General features: G+C 44.2%; 1 pseudogene; it reads right to left on the bottom strand.

The window, feature by feature from the left end:
- Positions 1-6,959: 6,959 nt before the first annotated feature.
- LOC110290450 (signal peptidase complex subunit 2 pseudogene) lies at positions 6,960-7,647 on the bottom strand (annotated as a pseudogene).
- Between the last annotated feature and the right edge of the window lie 5,227 nt (positions 7,648-12,874).

The following is a 12,874-nucleotide window of genomic DNA, read 5'->3' as shown; positions in this document are numbered from 1 at the left end:
GGCTATTGCTACCCTGAAATAATTTCTAATCCCTGGAAGTTGCAAGGGGTGGCAGACGGTGACACATTCGCAAGTGTGTCATCATGGTGGAAACGGGCATTATTTCCCCCTGGACAATTGTGCAGATGGTGTCAATATTAAAAATATTGGGTTTTCCTGAGTTAGCTGTACATTTTAAGTCAGGATGTGAGGAACAAAGGTAGGCACGTAGATGCACACCCAGAAGTGTGTCACCTCTCTCGCCTCCTTGTGCTTAAGCTGAGGGAGCTTTGCAGTTGGAGTTTGGTAACTGGATGGTGCTTCTGTGCCCTCCATCAACTGTGTTAGCAGGGGCTTCTGGAGAGACGTGTGCTTCCTTGTGTGGGTCAGGGCACACACTGTATGCAGGTATCAGTGTAGACTTATCATAGGGTCGGGGAACCCTGGAAGCGAGCCTATGCAGTCCGATAATGCCAGGGTGCTTATTTTTTCTTTTATTGGATATTTTCTTTATTTACATTTCAAATGTTATCCCTTTTCCAGGTCTCCCCTCTGGAAACCCCCTATCCTCTCCCCCTCCCCTGCCTCTATGAGGATGCTCCCCCACTCCCCCACCCACTCCTGCCTTCCTGCCCTGCCAGGGTACTTATAATACCATAGCCAGTCTCATGTTGAAACCATATCAGTGCTAGGTGATCAGCAAAATGAGCCTGAATTAAGTTGCACAGTGCAAAGGTGGTGAACAAGGCATCTGCCTGTTCATGAGCACAGTCCATCTTAAAAAGTGAAGAGATAGTCTTTGCCCAAAAAAATTGTTTTGGAAAATTCTTGTTTCTATAAGATCTGGGGAGACCAAGTCTCTTGGCAATATCAAGCATCACTAGACTGCTAACTCAGAGAGCCCAGGGAACTTACCCAGGGGAGCTCTTCTTGCTTGGATGGAATGAGCAACCAGGTCATATGAATGCTGCATACAGTCTCTTGGGCACATCTACGATATAGTAGACTCCTCAGTGGAAACCTAACTCCTTTGTTGAGCCCTCAGAGAGTCTGTGGACTCCATTAGAGCCAGGTCTTCACAGTGCCTGGCAGATGGATGCAGGCAGTAGGAGCTAGCACGGGTGAGTAGGAATTTGGCAATGTGTTCATTCAGATGAGTTTGTACCTAGTACGTTTTGGTTACTGAGCTTATTCTGCAGTACTGAAGGGAAATAGACAGACAGAATTGGCAGGAGGAATAGACAAGGCTCTACTATGAAACAAGGTTTACTTACTAGGCAGCCTTCTTTTGCCTATTTTGGCTCACAGCATCTCGATTTCAGGAAGGCAAACAGAAGAATCCTACCTTTGACCAGCTATATGTTTGATTTGAAATCTGAAGATGGTTCAGGGTCTCAGTTTCTTTTGAGTTTGGTGAGCAATGGTCAGTTCTCAGCACTAAGGTCTTATAAGATTTATTATCTAGTTCTGTAGACAATCCAGAGGTCCTGTCTGGGCCATCTGGTTCATTTGTCTGTTCTGCCTTCACTGGGTCCACATTTCAAACTATGCCTGGAGGGACTAACACCTTCCTCAGAGCCTGTGTGCAGGGCTGGAAGGTCTGATGATTTTATGGGCTGTCCTGACAGAGATTATTGGAGACTCCTTTGGTCTGCTGTTGTGAGTTGAACCAGGGATGGTGAAAACCAGGGGGCAGAGAAGGGTAACTAGGGGCCTGAGTGTCAGCTCCAAGTCTCTTCTCCCTGGATGATTTGTCAGGAGCCTTGATCTCAGTCTAGTTACAGAATCTTCTTCACCATCTGCTAGTTATAACACTCCTAAACCCCCCCGAGTCTGATGCATGAGAGGAGTGGTTGTCTGGGAGGATTTGGAGGAAGGCACATGCATGAAGACGAATGGCCATTTAATTGCGAGTAAGAGATGAAGAGATGGGAGGAGGTTTGTCTGGGAGGAGGCAATGATCTGGTTAATGATTCTTTTGCTTCTAGAGGGAGATTTTGGAACCACTGGGCAATGCCTCTGGTACTCATTGTTCTATCAAACCTCATCCTGGCCTGTGGCTTGGGCTCCAAACTTCCTCCCCTTGTCGTATAGAGCAGGCAAGTTGCACAATATGTATATCAAACCCTGTCTCTCAGACCACACTTCCCTTTTGGTCCCCAGTGAGTAGAAGAAATAACTCACTGTAGAAATTGTTATGCTGGGGGTGTGGCTTAGTGGTGACGATACTGGTGATGATGTTGGCAAAGGAAATGAACAAAGCAAAAGAGGAAGTCGGCAAAGCCAGGATGGTGATGGGCACTCTAGCTTTTGGGGAACTTTTCAGCTCTTGACACACTCAGCACTTTTAAGCTATAAGGTTTCCTTTGTTCTGGCATCTCACTCCTCCAAGATGGAGGCAGGCATTTCTTCAAAGCTGAAAGTGCCTTGGTACCTGTTTTACTTACTTTCTATTGCTGTGATAACTATGAATACTGTGCAGCCCAGACTGGCTTCAAGTACATGACAATTCTGCATTTGTCTCCCAAGGACTGAGATCACAGGCACGAGCTCCCAGGCCTGGTTGATGTATGTGTTCTACATCTTCTTTACTTATCCTCTTGCTCAGAACAGAGCTAAGCAATGACTGTCCTCACTACTTTCTCCAGACCTTGTCTTATTCCTTGAGTTGACGACTTAGCACAGGCCTTAGGGGTCTGTTCTTTCCCTCTCGTCTTTTCTGTCCTGGTTACTTTTATGTCAACTAGACACAAGCTAGAATCATCAGAGAGAAGGGAGCCTTAACTGACAAAATACATCCAAAAGATCTGTCTGTAGGCAAGCCTGTAGGAAATTTTTATTAATTGGTATTTATTTGGGGAGGAACCAGCCTGTTGTGGGTGGTGCCATCCCTGCGCTGGTGGTCCTGGGTTCTATAAGAAAGTAGGCTGAGCAAGCCATGAGGAGCAAGCCAGTGAGCAACACCCCTCCATGATCGCTGCATCAGCTCCTGGTTCCAGGTTCCTGCCTTGCTTGAGTTCCTATCCTGACTTCCTTTGATGATAAACTGTGATGTGGAAATGTAAGGCAAATAAACCCTTTCCTCCCCAAGTTGCTTTGGTCATGGAGTTTCACTGTAGTAATAGTAACCGACATGAAAATGAATTGGCACCAAGATTTACTGTGACATTACTGTGACAGACCTGAGCATATTGTTTTGGAAGGACTTTGGGACTTTGTGCAAGAAAACCCATAGAGCGGTCAATTCTTGGTGAGCTGTTCCTAGGAACTTGGAAGATAGGGACGTTGAGGGCAACACAAAGATGGAGGCCTGACTTGTGAAGCTTCAGAAGGAAGCTTAAGGACTCCTTCAGGGCCATTTGTTATATTGAATTACGATTCCGTGGTTCTCATTAGCTGGGGCTGAAGAATAGGCATCGATAAACAAGATTCCAGAACCACTAAAAATGAAACCTTTGCTTTGCTTAGATACTCAGTGCTGGTGAGCTGGAGCTGAGAAATTAGCAGTGACTAAGAAAAGTCCAGCATTATTGAGGTGAAATCTTCTGGGAAGTGTTTTCTGAGAGCACACAGAAGCTGTGTTCCAGAGATGGCCAAAGTTGTATTTCTCCACCGGCAGCCAAATTTGGTCATGTGGATGAGTCACCCAGGTGACACTGGTTCATGGAAGAGCAGCTGAGTCTTGGCACTGACAATACAGCCTCAGTGGCAGCTGAAGGCCCAGGATTGAAAGGGTCATGCAGAGCAGTTGAGGCTTGTCCCCATGAAGAGAGCCCAGGAGAGTACTGGTATAAGTGCAGCCCAGTCGCAGCAGAAGACCCCAGCATTTTGGAGATGCAAGTACCATGGGATGACCATCAAGAACAGCAGCAGCAGTGGAGTGGAGCCAGCCAGATCCTAAAAGACGAGCTGTTTGTGCTACAGAGGGCTGAACTGCAGAAGTTAACTCAAGCCCCTTAGAGGAGCCCAGAAGATCTTGAGTGCATCTCTGATGTTGAAAGATGCACTATTTACACTTTTGGAGTTTGGTTTTGCTTTGCTTTGATAGCGATTTTGACCTATTTCTTCTCTCTTGAAATATAATTTATTTTTGATTTTACAGAAGTCCACAAGTTGAGAGACAGAATTTTAAAAGACTTAAATTTTAAAAAGAGATTGATTATTTTAAAGAGAGAGAACTTTTAATGTATTTGAATTTGTGAGGATTGTGGGACCTTTAAGTTGTTAATGTTTTATATTGTGATATAAATATTAACATAACATCTTGGGGATAAATGAGAAAAGAAAGGTTCTAATTAAAAAGTGATATGTTGGGCCTTGAGCTCAGCAATTTAGAGCACTGGCTGCTTATCCAGAGGTCCTGAGTTCAAGTGCCAGCACCCACATGGTGGCTAACAGTGTCTGTAACAGTAGTCCCATTGGGATTCAATATACTCTTCTAGTGTGTAGGAGTACATGCAGACAAAAACACCCATATACATAAAATATATAAATAAATAAATCTTAAAAAAAGGAAAGTGGTCTGTTTGTGTGTCAAGTTGACAAGGGGTTAGTTGTACTGATTAGTTTTATGTCAATGACACAGTTACAGTCATCAGAGAGGAGGGAGACTCAATTGAGAAAATGCCTCTGTAAGATCTGGCTGTAGGTAGACTTGTAGGGCATTTTATTAATTGGTGATCAATAAGAGAGGGCCCAGCTCACTGTGAATGGTACCAGCCCTGGGCTGGTGGTTCTGGGTTCTATAAAAAAACAGGCTGCCAAAGGAAGCAAGCCAGTAAGCAGCAATATTCCATGGTCTTTGTATCAGCTCCTGCTTCCATGTCCCTGCCCTGATTGTGTTCCTGTCCTGACTTTCTCAAATGACAATCAGTAATGTGAAAGTGTATGCTGAATAAACCCTTTCTTCCCCAAATTTCTTTGGTCATGGTGTTTCATTATAGTGATAGTAACCCTAATTAAGATATTTTCCATGGTCTTTTCTGGAGTTTATCAGAAATGATAATTATGTTGTGTGTATAGTTCTGGCTCTCCTTTTTCATTTTTATTTTTATTTTTTTAATCTTAATGGATTTAGGGATTTAGGGTTAGGCACTATGGTCTTAATGAAAATTTCCTTGTTTGTTTTACAATTACTTATTTTTTAATTTAAAAAAGTTTTATTATGTGTATGGGTTGCTTGAATGCGTGTATGTGCACCACGTATGTGCAGTGACTGCAGAACTCCCCGGGACTAGACTTCCAGGTAGTTACAAGCTACCATGTGATGATGGAAATCAAACCACAATGCTCTGGAAGAGCAGCCGATGCTCTTAATTGCTGAGCCAACTCTCCAGTTCTGTTTTGGATTATTATTATTATTTGTGTATGTATGCTGCGTAGCATTGTACGTATGGCACACATGTGAAGTGCAGAGGGCAACTTTGTGCAGATGTTTCTCTGTTCACCTTCTCATGATTTCCGGGAATAAAGCTCAGGTCAACAGGCTGCATAGCCAGCACCTTACCCACTGAACCAAACAGTCACACTGTTCAGGATGGCTTTAAATTTAAGATCCTTTGTCTCAGTTGGGATTATGGGTGTACATCATCACATCCATTCATGATCTTCAGTTTCAAGGACTCTGCCCTTCTCCAACTTCATCTCCAGGTAGCCTGCTCTCTTTTTGGACCCAAGAGTTCAGAAAAGGTGTAGACAGATTCCAGTGAAGATTTAATTCCCTCCCTTATCTAGAGTAAGGGAAACTTAAACGAAGGGACTGGGATGTGAGCCTTGTAATACACGGTCTGTAGAAGTTAGGCCTGGTTCTGCCTCCCAGCCCCATGCTCCCAGAAATATGACTCAGACTCAAATAATATTTCCAAATACCTTGGCCTCTACTCTAACTAGATCCTAACTACAGATAACCCATTTATTTTAACCTACATTTTGCCACATGGCTGATTAGCTGTGCTCAGGTGCCCTGTGTCCATCTCCTCACCTCCTTCCAAGTTCCCCCTCCTCTCCTTCTTTCCCAGAATTCTTCCTCCTCCAGTTGTCTTCCCACCTCTATTTCCTGCAGAAGCCATAGGCCATAGGCTTTTTGATTGACAGATGAGGCATCCATACAATACACAAGATGATCTCTTTACAATGGTCTCCAACAGCTTTCTCTCTCTCTCTTTTTTTCACATCTTCTTTCATTTATAGAAAAAATTTTAGAAAATGGCAGTTAATAAAGGGCACACACAAATCAAGAGGAACATAGGAGTGGAAAACAGAGAACATAAAACTAAAAATGCCACTGGCTTCTTTAATTGGTTAAGAGCACAAAAAGTAACAGGTAGGTCTATTTTAAACAAATTAAACAGCTATTTTGAATTTTTGTAAAAAATAATTCTCCCCAAGTCAAATATATATATATATATATACACACACACACACACAAAATGGCATGTAAAGGAAAGCTGTCATACTTAATAAGTTGTATCCTGGATTTAAGGAAATAGTTGCTGATGCAGGGGTCAATACAAACTCAGCAACAAGTTAACAATCCTCACTCCCCAAGACAGGGCCTGACTCTACAGCCCAGGATGGCCTCAAATTCATTCCTCCTTCCTCAGCCTGGGAAGTGCTGGGATTCTGGGTGAACACTACTGTGCCCCAGCAAGGTTAGTAGTTCTTAAGAACTGAGCATTCAAACGCTGCATGGCACAAAGCTAGACTGCATAAAGTACTATTAAGCACAAAGGAAAAAGTATGCTTAACTCTTACAAAAATGCTCCTTAAGGAAAGCAACAGAAAACCACTCAGCAGACCAGGGAGGCTACAACCATCAAAGGGACAGCTGCATATCTGAACTAGGAAACTCTATTCATCCAGGGTGGATTAGACAGGGGCATCTTCAACATTTCTTATTTGACCAAGCTTAAGCTTTATGTCTCCTCCCCTATCCACCAGTGAGTCGTATGATCCAGCAGAAGGAGAGCTTTTAGAATTGGCTATTTTATTTTTCTTTCTGTGGCAAGACTGTCATGGAGTCTGGATATTTCAGGTTCACATGCCTCCATGACCAATGTCCCGCTGTTGTCAAAGAACTTAGCAATGGACTTGGTGAACTCGGCTTCCCGCTGCTGCTTTGTCCTCCCACTGATGAAGGTCAACTTCAAGGTGTATTTGTCATCAAACCTTTTGAGGCTGGAGGACAGCTGCCAAATATCATCAGGACCCATTCCTGTAGCGTCTTTTCTGTGGGCCACAAGAAAGATGCTCTTCTCTTTATATGAGGTATAAATGGTCAGAATCCCCATCATCACAAAATAGGATATGACGCACAAAGCCAAAACTGGCTTGGACTCAGGAAAGGGATGCATGTAATCCCAAATCAAAGCCACGATGGCAAAAAAGCAGGAGATGCTACAGATGGTGAGGCGACCGTCAATGAGACCAAAGTTCTCCACGTACTTGTACTTTTCCAGTAGTACCTTTTTGGCAGAGTCATCCAGAGAGTTCTTCACAGCGGATCCATCCCACTTATCAATTTTCACAGGCTTATCATCAATCTTCCACTTATCCAACAAACCACTGCGCCTGCTGCTTGTCCCACAGCTGGGGCGGCGCCAGCCCCACTTCTGCCTCTGCCACCACCGCTTCTCCGCTTCTCCCGCCTTGCGCCGCCGCCACCGCCATCTTGTCTCTGCTTTCTCGCTTTGGTTGAACAAGCAGTTGTGCTACCTTTGGAAGGCCACTGACAGCATGGCTTCCCTTTGCATCTAGCAGAAACAGCTCTAGGTGGCTGGGTGCATGTCTTTCTGTCCTTTTTCCCAGTAGGTGAAAATGCCATGAACATGGGGCTCTGGCACTACTTATCTGAGGGTTCTGGAAATATGTTACAAAAAGATTTATTTATTTATTTGTAATGATTTTGAGTGCTTTGCCTGCATGGACACATGTGCACTGTGGCATCAGACCCTTGAACAGAGTTACAGACAGTTGGCAGCTACCGTAGAAGCTCTGGAAATGAATCTGAGTCCTCTGCAAGAGTGCCCATCTCTCCAGCACCCGCGAATGCTTTCTAAAAGGGCAGATGGGGGTTTCTTTCAGGTGCAATGATTTTGCTATTGCTTCAGAAGAGCAGCCATAACGAATGCATAATTTAATGCACTTCTGTTGGGAGCACAGCAGGAAGATCCTTATGTCCCCAGATCTCCAGAGAAACCAAGAATGTTAAGCACACAGGTCTGTTCCTTCAAAGGCTTAGATATAAAACTTGTTTTCCCACCCAGAAAGCTGAGAGTTGGAGGTGATTAACAGCCTGGTGATCTACATTATCTGTTGGGCCAGGCCATAGCAAGCTCCTACAATCAGGACCAGAGTTGGTTAATAGCCCAAATGACTTCTACACTATCTGTATGATCAAGACCAGAACAGACCCTTAGATCCTTAGACCCTTAAGCTAGTCCAGGTAGCCTATCTCTACCACCCATCTTCTTGGAAGGAATGGCATATACCCTAAATCAAGTTTCAATATAATTATGCTTTCCTGTGCACTGGGGATCCTATTAACCAGGAAACTTTTCCCCAAATTGTATTGTGTTTTAAATATGCTGGCAATGATCCTCCTGTCACCAGACTCCCCAAGTCCAATCCTGGTTGATGAAGTCAATCTGAACTGGGTTTTCATTCTCAGTCTTCTTGTTTCGCTTCCCTGTTTGGACAACGGCAGGGTCTGCCCCGCCCCTCCCTCAGGCCTCAGTGGATTGTCTGCTTATTTTAGGTCACAGTCTTGTTTCCACACCATTGCATTTTACCATTTTTCTTGGATGCGAACTAGAAACAATCGTTTTTTTGTTTGTTTGTTTTGTTTTGTTGTTTTGTTTTGTAATGGCCCTTATGCAGTACCTACTATCAGCCACTCCCCTGCTGCATCACCCCAACCTCCATAATGACTTCTAAGTATTATCTAGAACTGCTCTACTGCACGTTTAATTGCTCTGACCACTTACTGCCCCTCCTCCTGTCCACACAGAACCCATTGCTGGACCGTTTTCTTATAGACACAGTCGTATTCTAAGCAGGATTGCTGGCTAGAGATGTACATCTCAGGACTTCTGCTCCTGTGTTTCTACACTGTGCTGCTGACATGGGGGCCAACTCCATTCCATACCTTTCTTCTTTGCCCTTCAGTGGGTGACATGTTGTGTGAATTTGTTTCTTTCTGTCTCTGGGGGCAACACTGGGACTTTCCAAATTAGTCGTGGGTTGTTTTCCTTCCCCTTTTCCGAGCTTCTTCCTTATTCCGATTCACTTCCTCGCCTGTGACTGGCAGCCTTGGTTATGGATGTCCGTTTGTTTTCTCCTTCTCTGCTAAAAAAAGAAAATCTCTTCAGGGTTTATGCCTTTGGAATAATGTTTTTTCTTTATGGACTTGGGGCCCTCCCATCTATGATAAACTATTCCTAACATGTCTGATCTGCCTATTTCATCTCTCTGGTTTTTACTTCATGGGAGGTGGTTTGGCCATTCCCCTCTAGGACGATGTTAAGTTCATGTCTCCAGTCACCTCCTCCTTGTTGGATGGAGCAGAGTTTTCCATCTCAAACAAGAGAAAGTTATCAGCAGGGCCACTCAGAATTTGTTGGTGTCTTGATCAGGTCCAGGACTAGACTCTGGGTGACTGATATGACTGAGTAGTGTGGGATGAAGGAGTCTGATGGTAGACAGACCTTAATCCTTACTGTGAAGACAAGACAGGATTATTGATATATAGCCTAAAACTCACCAGGCTCTGGGATGGGCTCCGTTCTTTACTGACATTATTAAGTTTAGACAATCTGCCAATATCTCATAGACATCAGTGAGGTAGTCACACAATGTCCAGTCTTAAATACAAATTTTAATATCTAGCAATGCTTGGTATAATGTTCCAGGAAAGAGGTATTGATTTGTAATGATAAAACTATCCTTCTTAAGTTTTTTGGTATTATATAAAATAATTTTTGTTTAAAATATTAAAGTGTTAAGTTCAATGAAAGTATAGTGTATATGTAAGAGCAAAAGGGAGAAGAGCTCCATTATCCATGCCTTGCTTCCTCAATCACTGTAGAACTTACTTCAACTATAAATTGTTCTCCAAACGCCACCACCCCAAGGACTTATCTATTCATCTCAAACCTACTATCCATGGATTAAGCTGTTCTTTTGTGTGGGTAAATTTCTCTCTATCCCTACTGACTACTGCGTTGTAGTTGAAGCTATCTCCATTTTAGCTCCAGCCATTTAAACCATATGCTACTTGAATCCCTTGATTGCAATGGAAACTTCATCTCCTTTCTAAACAGCCTTGGAGCTGTATCCAACAAGCAGATCGGAGGCCAGTAATCTCTTGCTTGGTTCCCCAGCTCCTGTGCGGTCAGATCTAAACATGAACATGCTGTACAAAGCCTGCCGTGAACTCCCAGGCTCTCTTCTCCTATCCAGGCTTTAGCCTCTCCCAGCTATTTGCAGCTCCCTAAATAGTACATTCTCTCTGTTGTCTGTGCTTTTGCACAACCTGTGATCCTGCTAAAATCTTTCCCTTCCTTGTCATTCGGGCCTACTCAGTCCTTCAAGATTCATCTCATGCTTCCCCTCCCTGTGACAAGCCAAGTGGAGGATGCTTTCTGTCTGTGTTCATCAGCACGCCTTTCTCAGGAAGCCTTATCTGTACAGGAACTACATGGGGCGAGATCTCCTTGCTTGTAGCTATGACTGGAGCCAATGTCCCATGAATGTGGACTGATGAAATAAAAAACCAGCCACAATCTTGCCATCACCTTGGCTTCCATTTGGGACTAGTTTCCTGACAAATGGGGCCATCTACTCATTCCTCCATTCATATTTGGGCTGTGGCCTGGAAGAAGAGTGGGAGAGAGCAGGGACAATCTCACAGAAGGCTTCCTCAAACTTATTTATATTATGTCCTGAGGGCAAACTGCTTTTTGGCTACTTTATTAGGTTCTTATAGCTACCACCTTTCTCCAGCCTAATCCCTTCCAACACCTAACACTAGTAGGAGAGAAAGAAGGTTAGACAGGAAAGGGAGTATACATCTCTTTAGACTACTTCCTGCTGATTAGGGGTCTCAAGCTCCGTGGGGCAAGTCCAATCTTTGTAGTCAGGATCTCCAGCCAGCAGTAATCCAGCAAATAGCAAGCCAACAATTCAGCAAGAGCAGCAGCAGCAGCAGCAGGGGCAAGCAGGAAGGGACCAGCAGCTGCCACCTCTCTCAGGGCGCTGGCATTTTTATATTCGCTGAAGAGTCCCCAGAATTCCAGATACAAACGATTTTCAGCTGGCAGAATCACACTCTTGCCAGTGCATGAGACAAATCATAGTTAGCTGCTGTGGACAGTCTGAAGCAGCCCCACAGCCCACACATGGGACTAAAACAAAACCATGCTTCCATATAGCATAACTGGTGTGGGTTTTTTGTTTGTTTTGTTTTGTTTTTTTCAAGATAGGGTTTCTCTGTGTAGCCCTGGCTGTCCTGGAACTCACTTTGTAGACCAGGCTGGCCTCAAACTCAGATATCCGCCTGCCTCTGTCTCCTGAGTGCTAGGATTAAAGGCGTGTGCCACCATGCCCGACTGCATAACTGTTTTTTTTTTTTTAAAAAAGAAACCAAAATTCTGGCTGGAGAGATGGCTCAGTGGTTAAGAGCACTGACTGCTCTTCTAGAGGTCCTGCGTTCAATTCCCAGCAACCACATGATGGCTTACAACCATCTGTAATGAAATCTGATGCAGTCTTCTGGTGTGTGTCTGAAGACAGCTACAGAGTACTCATATAAAAATAAATAAATCTTTAAAAAAAGAAACCAAAATTCTTACTACATGGGTGATTAAAATATTGCAAAGACTGGAGAAAGGGACATTTTCCATTCAGCTTCTCACTTTGTAGTCTTAGCGACTCCTGCCTAGAGTTTTATTTCCTGTGCTCTGGAAAATGTAAGTCCTGGAAAGTATTGAGAGTCCCTGAGTATTCAGTGTCCCTGAGTGGGAGGGTCATAACCCTGGGTCCTGCCTGGTAGACTGTACAACTCTAGCTAGTATGAAATCAAGCAGTCCTCTGAGGGGAGAGTGAGAATTATAGGAAAGAAGGAAAAGAAGACTCAGAGACAGAAGTTAGAAATCGGGAGGACTGCCCAGTCAGTACTGCGGCAGCCTCGAGTTTAATTCTCGTAGGTTTTATATACTTTGCAGTATCGTGGGAAACAAAGTCACAAGCCAGCAGAGACAATGGCTGAGGTACATTTGATATCTGTATCCATCTGGAGGCCTCCCAATTCCTCCTCGTTCCTTCCTCCGAGATTAACAGGACATTCATCCCTTCTCCTTGAGATTCACATGTAGCCCCTCTTATCGGTCCATGCGTCAGCAGGCCAGGAACTCTGCCAGCAGAGCCTGGCCTGATTTGACTCTGCCTGACACACAGGCTTTCACAGAAGCAGGCAAAATGGCTCCTGACAGTAGACTGTGTGGCTCTAGCTGACATTGCACATTTGTCTGTCTTCCCTTACTTCCACATGGGTGTTCCTTCTGAAACTGTTTGCTAGCCACAACTGCAATGTTTTCCAATAGACTCCTACCTCACAGCAGCTTCTAGGCTCCTGAAGACCTGTTTAGCCCTCTATCCAAATTCCCAACATTAGCTGATAGTCACGGGGTGAGGCTTGCTAGAGATTAGGACAGGTGCTTGACTTCCAATGCCAATTCTTCTTGCCCACACTAGGTATTCATGTGGAGAGGAGGGCCTGGTGCTACATCCTGCTCTTGCGACATCCTGGGACTATGGAATTCAGTGTCACCCTGGGCTGTAAACCTCAGCAGAATTTGCTTAGCTACTGGGAGTTGGTGCCTCTCCTGTCATCTTACCG

This window comes from Mus caroli, unplaced genomic scaffold (genome assembly GCF_978045245.1).
Source record: "Mus caroli unplaced genomic scaffold, Mus_caroli_1 scaffold_2, whole genome shotgun sequence".
Taxonomy (NCBI): Eukaryota; Metazoa; Chordata; class Mammalia; order Rodentia; family Muridae; genus Mus; species Mus caroli.
The sequence above is the reverse complement of the archived record's forward strand: the minus strand, read 5'-3'. Positions and strand labels throughout refer to the sequence as shown.